Raw genomic sequence first — 12,172 nt, forward strand, 5'->3', positions numbered from 1 at the left:
AGAGATTTGGATTTCTAAGTTCATGCAGCTCATGGGTCATCAAACAAATTCAATTTAAAGAGATCTTTGGGGGTTGGGCAAAGATGTAGAGTAGAAAGACCCCGAGCTCATCTCCTCTAGTGAACACACAAAAGTCACAACTATCTGCAGAACAGCAATGAATGAAAAAGACAATAACCTACCAGAAAAGATCTTCTACAACTAAAGACAAAAAGAAGGAACCACAGTGAGATGTGTAGGAGGGGTGGGCTTATGATATTATCAAGTCACACACCCCTGGGTGGGCAACCCACAAACTGGAGAATAATTATAATACAAAGGTTTTTCCACAGGAATGAGAGCTCTGGGACCCACATGGGGCTCCCAAGCCCAGGGTTCTTTTCCCAGGAAGAAGAATCCCCAGAGCATTTGTCTTTGAAGGCCAATGGGGCTTCATTTTGGGAGTCCCATAGGCCAGGATAAATAGAGACTTCACTGATAAAGGACTCACACAAAATCTCACACACAGTGGAACCCAGGGCAAAAGCTGTAATTCGATAGAGGCCTAGGCCAGACCTACCTGCTGGTCTGAGTCTCCCAGAGAGGCAGGGGCAGCCATAGCTCATGCTGTGAACACAGACCCTGCCAGTAGCCATTCTTGGGCACTCCTTCTACCGCATGGATGCTGGTGCTGGCATGCACCATTGAGGGATCCTCCCTCTAGCTCATTAGCACAAAGACCTGACTCCACCAGACAACATTTAGATTCTAGTGCTGGGGTGCCTCAGGCCAAGCAACTAATTGGGTGGGGACACAGTTCCAGCCATCATCAGACAGGCTTCCTAAAGACCTCCTGAGCCCGCAGCCACCTTTGCACACATCTCTAGATACAACCCTTCCCACCAGAGGGTGCAGGACTCAGCTATGCCCACCAGTGAGGAGGAACCAGCCCCAGGATCCCCTGTGCCCCCACCCTGCCCTCTAAGAAGCCTGCTCTAGGCTCTAGACCGGCCTCTTCCACCAGGGGGAAGGCATCAGACAAAAGAAAACCACAATCCCACAACCTGTAGAACCAGCCTGCCCACAGCAGTTCAGACCCTACCCTGAGACCAACTGGGTCCTTCCCACTAGCAGACCAAAACAAGGTTCAGTACACCTCAGATCCAGACCCAACTGTGTCAGGAACTGACCCCCCACCAGCAAACTGACACCAACTCTGGTATTTCTGGACTCTGCAACCAGACTCCAGGACCCAACTCTGTCTTCCAGGAGGCCAGCAATAAACTGAGAACTTGGCTTCACTCACCAGTGGCTGAGCAACAGTCCTGGAATCTTCTGGACCTGACTCTGCCCACCAGTGAGCCACCATAAGCCCCAGGGCCCCCCAGGGCTCCACAGTCAGCAGCTTCATGAAATGTTCTGCCAACCAGTAGCTGGCACCCTCTGCACAAGGCAGGGCCTGGCAACCAATTGGACTGGGGGCCAAAAAACTTACCAAACCATCCACATAGTTATCCTGCCACAAGAGAAGGACACAAGCAGCCCTCAAAGAGGGAACCCCTAGAGCATATAGCTCAGGTGACAAGATGGGAGTGTGCTGCTGGGATGCTTAGGACGTCTCATACAAAGGCCACTTCTCCAAGGTCGGGAAACATAACCAAATGACCAGGTACATGAAAATAAAACAGCAACTTAGGCAACATGAGGTAACAGAGGAACATGTTCCAGACAAAGGAACAAGATTAAAACCCCAGAAGGAGAACTAAGTGAAATAGAGACAGGTAATCTACCCAAGAAGGAGTTCAGGGTATGATCATAAAGATGATCAACAAAGTCAGGGGAAGAATGAACACACAGAGCAAGAAGCTAGAAGTTTAAAAAAAAAAAAAAGTTTGAAAATACAAAGAACAACCAAATAGAGATGATGAATAAAAAACTGAAATGAAAAATACACTAGAAGGAAGCAACAGTAGACTAAATGATACAGAGAAATGAATCAGTGAGCTACAAGACAGAGTAGAGGAAATCACTGATGCTGAACAGAAAAAAAAAAGAATAAAGAGTAAAAAGAAATAAGGACAGTTTAAGGGACATCAGGGACAATATCAAGAACATGAATATTTGCATTTTATGGGTCCCAGAAGGAGATGACAGAGAGAAAGGGGCAAAGAACATATTTGAAGACATAATAGCTAAAAACTTCCTTAATCTGGGAAAAGCAAACAGACATCCATGTCCAGGAAGTATAGACTACCACACAGGATTAATTCAAAGAGGAACACACCAAAACATATCATAATTAAAATGACAAAAATTAAAGAAAAGGAGAGAATATTGAAAGCAGCAAGGGAAAAGCAACAAAAAGCATACAAGGGAAGGCCTGTAAAGCCTATCAGCTGATTTTTGAACAGAAACTCACCAGGCCAGAAGGCAGTAGCATGATACCTTTAAAGCAATAAAAGGGTAAAACCTACAACTGAAAATACTCTACTCAGCAAGGCTCTTGTTCAGATTTGATGGAGCAATCCAAAGCTTTATAGACAAGCAAAAGCTAAGAGTTCTGCGCCACAAAATTAGCTTTACAATAAATGTAAAGGAATTCCTCAAAACAAAAAAGAAAAGCCACAACTAGAAATATGAAAATTATGAAGTGAAAAAGCTCAAAGGCAAAGGCAATCATGCATAAAGGTAGGAAATCATCCACACACAAAGCTAGCAGGAAGGTTAAATGACAAAAGTAGTAAAATCACCTACTTTCACAATAAGAAGTTAAGGGATTCACAAAACATGTAAAATATGATATCAAAAATGGTAACCATGAATGGAGTAACAAATGCAGGTTTGTTAAAATGCATTTAAGATTAAGAAACCAGTAACTTAAAATAATCACAAAGAAGGACACTACATGAGGATCAAGGGATCAGTCCAAGAAAAATATATAGCAACTGTAATTATATATGCACCCAACATAGGAACACCTAAATACATAAAGCAGATATTAACAGACATCAAGGTAGAAATCAACAGTAACACAATAATAGTGGGGGACTTTAACGCCCCATGTACATTAATGGACAGATCATCCAGGCAGAAAATCAATAAGAAAACACTGGCCTTAAATGACATATTAGACCACATGGATTTAATCGAGATATATAGAGCATTCCATCCAAAAGCAGCGGAATTCACATTCTTTTCAAGTGCACATGGAACATTCTCCAGGATAGGTAACATGCAAGGCCAGAAAATAAGCCTCAGTAAATTTAAGAAAATTGAAATCATATCAAGCATCATTTCTGACCACAACACTGTAAGATGAAATGAACAAGAAAAAAATTAAAAAAAACACAAGCATGTGGAGGCTAAACAACATGATACTAAACAACCAATGGATCACTGAAGAAACCAAAGAGGAAATCAAAAAATACCTACAGACAAATGAAAAGGAAAACGTGAGGATCTAAAATATGTGGGATGCAGCAAAAGCAGTTCTAAGAGAGAAGTTTAGAGGGATATTAGCATACCTCAAGAAAAAAAAAATCTCAAACAACCTAAACTTACACATAAAGGAACTAGAGAAAGAAGATCAAACAAAACTCAAAATTAGTAGGAGGAAAAATCTCATAAAGATCAGAGCAGAAATAAATGAAATAGAGACTAAAAAAACAGTAGACAAGATCAATGAAACTAAAAGCCAATTCTCTGAAAAGATTCGGTAAATTGATAAACCTTTAGCCAAACTCAGGAAAAAAGGGGAGCGGGTTCAAATCAATAAAATCAGAAATTAAAATGGAGAAGTTAAAACTGACACCACAGAAATACAAAATATCATAAGAGGTTATTATGAACAACTATGTGTTAATAAAATGGGCAACCTTGAAGAAACGGGCAAATTCTTAGAAAGCTCAATATCCAAAGACTCATCAAGGAAGAAACAGGTAATTTGAATGGACCAATTATGAGTAGTGAAATTTAACCAGTAATTTAAAAACTCCCAGCAAATAAAAGTCCAGGACAATTTGGCTTTTTTAAATTAATTTTTATTGGAGTATGGTTTCTTTACAACGTTGTGTTAGCCTCTACTACACAACAAAATGGATAAGGCATACACATACAGATACTCCTCACTTTTGGACTTCCCTCCCACTTAGGTTATCACAGTGCATTAGGTAGAGTTCCCTGTGATATGCAGTATGTTCCCATCAGTTGTGTATTTTATACATAGTATCTATCAATAATGTATATGTGTCAATCCCAGTCTCCCACCCCTTTCCTCCTTGGTATCCATACATCTGTTCTCTACATCTATGCCTCTATTTCTGCTTTGCAAATAAGATCATCTATACCATTTTTCTAGATTCCACATATATGCATTATTGTATGATATGTGTTTTTCTCTTTCTGACATACTTCACTCTGTATGACATCCTCTAGTTCCATCAACATCTCTACAAATGACCCAATTTCATTTCTTTTTATGGCTGAATAATATTCCATTGTATGTATGTACCACATCTTCTTTATCCATTCCTCTGTTGATGGACATTTAGGTTGCTTCCATGTCCTGCTATTGTAAATTGTGCTGCTATGAACATGTGTTTTTTTGAATTATGGATTTCCCTGGGTACATGCCCATTAGTGGGATGGTTGGTTCGTTTGGTAGTTCTATTTTTAGTTTTTTAAGGAACCGCCATACTGTCTTTCATAGTGGCTTAACAGGTGAATTTTATCAAACATTTAGAGAAGAGTTAACACCTATCTATCTGAAACTATTCCAAAAAATTGCAGAGGAAGGAACATTACTGTACTTGTTGTATGAGGCCAGCATCACTCTGATACCAAAACCAGTCAAAGATATCACTAAAAAAGAAAATTACAGGCCAATATCACCAATGAATATACATGAAAAAAAAAAAACCTCAAGAATATATTAGCAAACAAATGTATAATATATAATTATACATTAAGTATCATATACCATGATAAAGTGGGATTTATTCTAATGATGAAATAAATTTTCAGTATCTGCAAACCAATCAATATACCACAATAACAAATTGAAAAATAAAAGTCATATGATCATCTCAACAGATGCAGAAAAAGCTTTTCACAAAATTCAACATATATTTTTTATGAAAACTGTATACAAAGTTAACATAGAGGGAACCTACCTCAATGTAATAAAGGCAATATATGACAAATCCACAGCTAACATCATACAGTGAAACACTGAAAGCATTTCTTCTAAGATCAGGAACAAGACAAAGATAACCATTCTTCCCACATTTATTCAACATAATTTTGGAAGTCCTAGCCACAACAATCAGAGAAGAAATAGAAGCAAAATGAATAAAAATTGAAAGGAATAAGTAAAACTGTCACTGTTTGCAGATGACATGATACTATACATAGACAATCTTAAGGACACCACCAGAAAACCACTAGAGCTCATTAATGATTTGGTAAGCTTGCTGGATACAAAATCAATATACAGAAATCTGTTTCTTTTCTACATGATAACAAAAACCTATCAGAAAGAGGATTAAAGGAAACAATCTCATTTACCATTGTATCAAAAATAAGATACCTAAGAATAAATCTACCTAAGGGAGTAAAAGACCTGTACTCAGAAAACTATAAGACAGTAATGAAAGAAATTGAACACAATACAAACAGATGGAAAGATATACAATGTTCATGGATTGGAAGAATCAATATTGTTAACATGACCATAATACCCAAGGGAATCTACAGAATCAATGTGATCCCTCTCAAAATACCAATGGCATTTTTCAGATAACTAGAATAAATGATCTTAAAATTTGTATAGAAACACAAAAGACCCTGAATAGCCAAAACAATCTTCAGAAAAGACAAGAGAGCTAGAGGAATCACTCTCCCTGACTTCAGACGGTACTATAAAGCTACAGTGATCAACATAATATGGTACTGGCACAGAAAGCAACACAGAGATCAATGGAACAACAAGCACATATGGTCAGATAATCTATGACAAAGGAGGCAAGAATATACAAAGCAGGAAAGACAGTCTCTTCAACATGTAGTGCTGAGAAAACTGGACAGCTACATGTAAAAGAATGTGATTAGAACATTCTCTAACACCTTATACAAAAATAAACTCAAAATGCATTAAAGACCTAAATATAAGATCAGAAACCAAAGAAGTCTTAGAAGCAAACATAGGCAGAGCACTCTTTAAGATAAATCTTTGCAATATTTTTTGAATCTGTCTCCTAAAGCAAAGGAAACAAAAGCAAAATAAACAAATGGGACCTAATGAAACTTAAGAGCTTTTGCACAGCAAAGGAAACCATAGAAAAAAAGAAAAGGCAACCTACTGAATGGGAGAAATGTTTGCAAATGATATGACCAATAAGGGGTTAATATATTCTATATATATATATATATATATAAACAACTCATACAATTCAACATCATAAAAATTAAGACCTGAATAAACATTTCTCTAAAGAGGACATAGCAATGGCCAGCAGGAACATGGAAAGATGCTGCCCATCAATAACCATCAGGGAATTGCTAATCAAAACTGCAATGAGATATCACTTCACGCCTGTCAGAATAGCTATCAACAAAATGAACATAAATAACAAATGTTGGAGAATATGTAGATAAAAAGGAACCCTCATGCACGGTTGGTGGCCATGTAAATTGGTGCAGCCACTGCAGAAAACAGTATGATGGTTTCTCAAAAACTAAAAATAGAACTACCCTGTGATGCAATAATTCCACTCAGGTATATATCTGAGGAATAAAACAAAAACAGTAATTTGAAAAACTGCATGCACCACAATGATCATAGCAGCATTATTTAGAGATTACATTACCAAGGTATGGAAGCAACCTAAGTGTCCATCAAAAGATAAATAGATAAAGAAGATGTGGTATATACATACAATGGAATACTACTCAGCCAGAAGAAAAAAAGAAATTTGGCCCTTTGCAAAATCATGGACTGACTTGGAGGTATAATGCTAAATGAAATAAGTCAAATAGAGAAAGAAATACTGTATTATATCACTTATATGTGGAATGCAAAAAAAATACAACAAACTAGTGAATGTAACAAAAAAGAAGCAGATTCACAGATACAGAGAACAAACTAGTGGTTACCAGGGCAGAGAGGAAAGGAGGGAAGGAATATAGGGATAAGGGATTAAGAGTTACAAACTATTATGTATAAAATATGCTACAAGATTATATTGTACAACACAAGGAATATAGCCAATATTTTATAACTATAAATGGAGTATAACTTTAAAATTCTGAATCACTATATTGTACACCTGTAACTTATATATCATACAATTATACTTTAACTAACTAAATAAGTAAATAAGAAAAAGATCCTCTCCAAAATACATTATAATAAAACTTTCTAAAATAAAAATAAATCTTTAAAAAAGCAAGATAAGCTTGTAAATTACCCGTAAGCCTATGAGTGGCATTCTCAACAAGAACCTAGTTGGCCAGAAGAGAGTGGGGTAATATATTCAGATGTGATTTTGCAGAGATATCTCTACTCTTATGTTCATTGAAGCATTATTCACAGTAGCCAAGACATGGATGGAACCTGTGTCATTCTATGGATAAGTGGACAAAAAAAGATCTAAGATACACACACAGATACTGTAATGGTAGACATATGACACTATGCATTTGATAAGACCCATAAAACTCTATACCACAGAGAGTGAATCTTAATGTAAACTTTGGACTTTAGTAATGGTACTGTATTGATATTGGTTCATAAATTATAATAATGTTATATCCTAAAGCAAAATGTAAATAAAGGGGAAACTATGGGGGGGAAGGGGTATATGGGAACTTTTTGTGCTGTCTGTTCAATTTTTCCATAACACTAAATCTTGTTTAAAATTAAGTATTAATGAAAAAGATAAAAATGCAATTTTATAGGATGAGTTTAGATCAAAATGCTTAAATAACAATATGATGGGAAATAAATGAAAAGGGGACAAGTCATAGGAGAAAGAGAAAAAGAGGAGAAATCTCTTTCTGGAGTATTAAAAAGTAATTTATATTTTTATAATTGAATAACAATTTAAGATAACTAGCCTAGCTTTCCTGTTCCCACTAACTTTTTTTGACAGGTGCCCTAAGTTTCCAGGCCAATGATCCATACAGCAGTAGTTCTGATACTGACTTTGTTTCTTTATTCCCTTGTATTCCTTTACTTCTACAATGCAACACTCATATAAGAGTGATAGGTCTTATTCATTAAACAATTCTTTTTTTGAGGACCTACTTATATTACAGGATTTATTCTGGGTGTTTGGTATACATCAGTGTACAAAACACACTAACATTTCTGCTCTCATAGAACTTATATTACTCCTACAGATTTAAATCCTCCTTCCAAAGGGTAACTTCCACATAATAGGTCCACTTGCTATATCAGAAAATAATATCTTTTTACCGCATAGATAATATTGATCTAGTTTTTTAATTGTTCTAAGTATTGCTTTCTGCCTCCTCATTTTCTGCTAATTTTTTGTTTCTGTGCTAAATCTGCTTTAGATTGTACCCAGTGAGTACATTATAGAATTCCCAGGCTGTATCTATCTTTCCCCACAGAACATTAAAATACATAGGTCAAGCTATTTGTGTGGATGATATATGGGATGTTTTTCTCCCAAATAGACTAATTTAATTTTTTTTGTACAGATTTGACTTATTACTGTCAATTTCTCTCCTAGATTATGAAAATGAGAGCAGAAGAAAAGTGACTATCCCAGGTTACATATTTAAAAGTTAGCAGAATCAAGACTAGAACCCAGACCCTGATTCAATTCATATTTTCCACCAAACTATTGTAGAATTTGTGTAAGCTTAAGGAAAATGATTCATTATTTTTTTCACTTCCAATTTTCCAACATAATATTTACTACAAGAAAATAGATCATGTATAAAATTTATGTTAAATGTTTAGCAAACTTACAAGGAAACAAAAATAATATATTGAAGACTAATATTTCTAACATACTGACTATATCTCATTATGTCCATTTATTTTTTCAGATTTCCTGTTGACTTATCTGTTATAGGAATGTTAGAAAAAAGTTCCTATTTGCCTTAAAACATACACAAATAATTTCACACAAGAAGTGTGTTATGTTATAGCTTAAATTTGGGCATAATTAAAGGGCATAAAATTAATACAACCAATCAAGTCCACATGTAAGCACTTTATAAGACATAAAATTAAGCCAGCCATCAAGATACAGTAAATGTCTTTTCTGCTTATATGAATAGCTTTCTAAAAAATCAGCTACATTTTTGAAGAGAATGTAAATTTCCTGATAGTTAATATTGCCCGTAAACATACTAAAACTGCAGGCAAAGGCTTTCTAAAGGAGAACTGAATATTAAATATATTAATTTAATTTTTATTTAAATATTTTAATTAAATATTAAGTTAGGCAAATTTATGTGAAATTTTTGATGATTAGTAAGATATAAGAAATAGACAATGGAACCATCAATTAACATTTCTGTTTAAAAAATGGAGAAGTGAAAAGGTCTCAGTAAATGGGTAGAAAGAAAATAAGCCATAGAAAAGAGAGAAGAGTGGAAAGAAAGAAAAGGAGGACCTATACAGCATGTTAGAAATGTTTGCTTCCAACATGCTGCAGGCACATTTATGACACTTAAGGCCACATCAGCCTAGGGAATAGAATCAATTTGTTCTTTGGTCTTATAGACTAATTTAGCATGTTGTAAGAGTTCTGTGGCTTTTGATCTTTTCTCCTTAGTGTTCTTCTTAGAAATAAAAGAGGGGTGAAGGGGGTGGGGCCTGAATCTATAAATAAATGAGTGAGCCACACATTGTAATGCATATGCTTCTGACCAAAATTTAAACTCATCATAACCAAGCTGTTCTTATTAAACATATCCATTGAAGTCCTACAGGGAGTTCAAAGCAATTAGACCACCAGATGTAAATGCAGTACAACATACAAGTGGAATAATGGAGAGTCAGTTATAATTACTCCAGCTGAATTGTCCTAAACACAGAAATACATTCCAGTTTCAGAACAACAAAAAAAGTTTTATGGTAATTATATTAAGATATTCTGTCAGATGAACATTCACTGACAAATTCAGATTCATATTTATCAGAAATAACAATTTACAGATGTTATATATATATTTTACCTTAGAAACCATAACATGTCATTGTTTCAATTATTTTTAATATGTATTCATTATATATAAAATACACACCTCCATGCTTACACACACAAATAAATGCAGTCATCATTAATCATTTTCCTTCTCTTGCCAAGCAGAGACTTTCAGGTGGCTTGCCATGGTTTCAGACCCTGAAATTCTCTGCTGATCCTGAATAAACCATTCTTGTTTTGTGGAGAGATATCTGGCAGTCTATTTGTTTCAGGTCAAGATTTTGGTGGCCCATGGGTACTAGAGAAGACCCCTGATGTCTCCAGGGCTTGTAAGCAAACAGGCATGATACCCACAATTGAGCCCATTGCCTCTCACTGCTTTTCATGCTGACTCTGGAGTTTGAAGTTACATCTTTACCTGGATCTGGGCTCATACACTCGATGTTTGAGACTCTCCAGGCTTTATTTGGGATCTATTTAAAAGTTTTATCTTTCTGATTAAGACCTTGTTCTGTATACCAGTACTCTTTTGGCACTTTGACACTTTGAGATCAGACTGTTAGACTGAAAATGGCTAGCTGCTATCCTGTTCCCTTTGGAACAGGGGCTGATTCTCCTGACTGGCTAGCCTTTGATCCATTCTTTCAGGAACACATGTTATTTCTCTGACACAGTGCCCCCCCCCCCCCTGCTTTGGGCTATTCCTTTGGAAAGGCTATCTTCTGGAGACTGGCTCAACATGTTTGGCCTGGTTCCCTCAGGACCAAGCTGTCTCTTTAAAACTGGCTGGGATGGGTTTGTAAGCTGTTTCAGTTGAGCTGTTTGTGCTGTAAGTTATTTAAGCTGCTTGAAAATTGTTCTTCATTCTAGAGGAAAATCCTCTAGAAAACAAGGTTCTTCCTCATGCACATTTCTAAGTGGACCAATGTGACCAAAGGTAATTTAGAATATCAATGGCCATTATAGAGAATTTTTGAAATCCCCAAACTTATTTAACTTAAAACTGAATTAGACTACAATATACCAAAAATTCAAGAAGTGAGTAGAATGCTATTTTCCATTGATATTGAGGCAAGAGATAGATGGGCCTCAGGCTGAACAGTTTCTCTCCTGTGGACAGAAACTCCATAATAGCAGAAGCTCCATAAAGGCAGGAAGATTGAGGAGGCTGGACCCTGCCCACATAAGAGATAAAAGACCACATATTCCTCATTCTTGAAGTCAAGGAGATGTTCACCAACTACACATGCACAGAAAGCCTCCTTGGTGGTCAAAAAGGGAGGGGGCACCACCTCATAGTAAGTGATGTCAGCTACCCATAGGCCTCTTTGCTAGAAACCATCTTGGCTAAGAGATGTACATGCACACATGGGAGGACCCCGAGATATACCAGACTCAGAACCAGGCAAAAGAAGATGATTGGTCAAAGGAAATCTGGAAGAAATGCCCCATAAAACTGATCCAAACTACCATGAGGGTGCGACTGTCTCTAAGCCCGCCTGTGTGTCTATCCACATGTACTGTACCCTTTTTCCTCCTAAGAAACATTTTACTTGCTTCACTATTTTCTGTCTCTATGTGGAAATTTATTTCTACACAAGTCCCTGGCCACTGGTTCCTGGTGGTCTGATGGCTAGGATTCAGTGCTCTCACTGCCATTGCCCAACCTCAGTCTCTGGCTGGTAACTGAAATTCTGCTTTAAGCCGCTGCAGGCCAATGCCATCCAAGATCAATATTCTGAGGCTTCCTTTGGTATCAGGAGTCTAAAATTGCCTCTCTGCAAAATAAGATTTTAAGATTAACTTAGCTAAATGAGCAATTAAAGAGAGATAAAACAGCTCCAGAATCCTCAGGCTCTTCTTCTTTGTCTTCCTTGTCTCAGGCTCCACCTCTAGCACTATTTTATTCCTTCTCTTCTACACTACATATGCACCCACTGTACACTCAAATCCCCTGTACTAATTCTCTCACCAAACTCTCCCTTTCTCTGAAACTCTCCCAATCCCTT

The sequence above is a fragment of the Hippopotamus amphibius genome, chromosome X (assembly GCF_030028045.1).
Source record: "Hippopotamus amphibius kiboko isolate mHipAmp2 chromosome X, mHipAmp2.hap2, whole genome shotgun sequence".
Lineage (NCBI taxonomy): Eukaryota > Metazoa > Chordata > Mammalia > Artiodactyla > Hippopotamidae > Hippopotamus > Hippopotamus amphibius.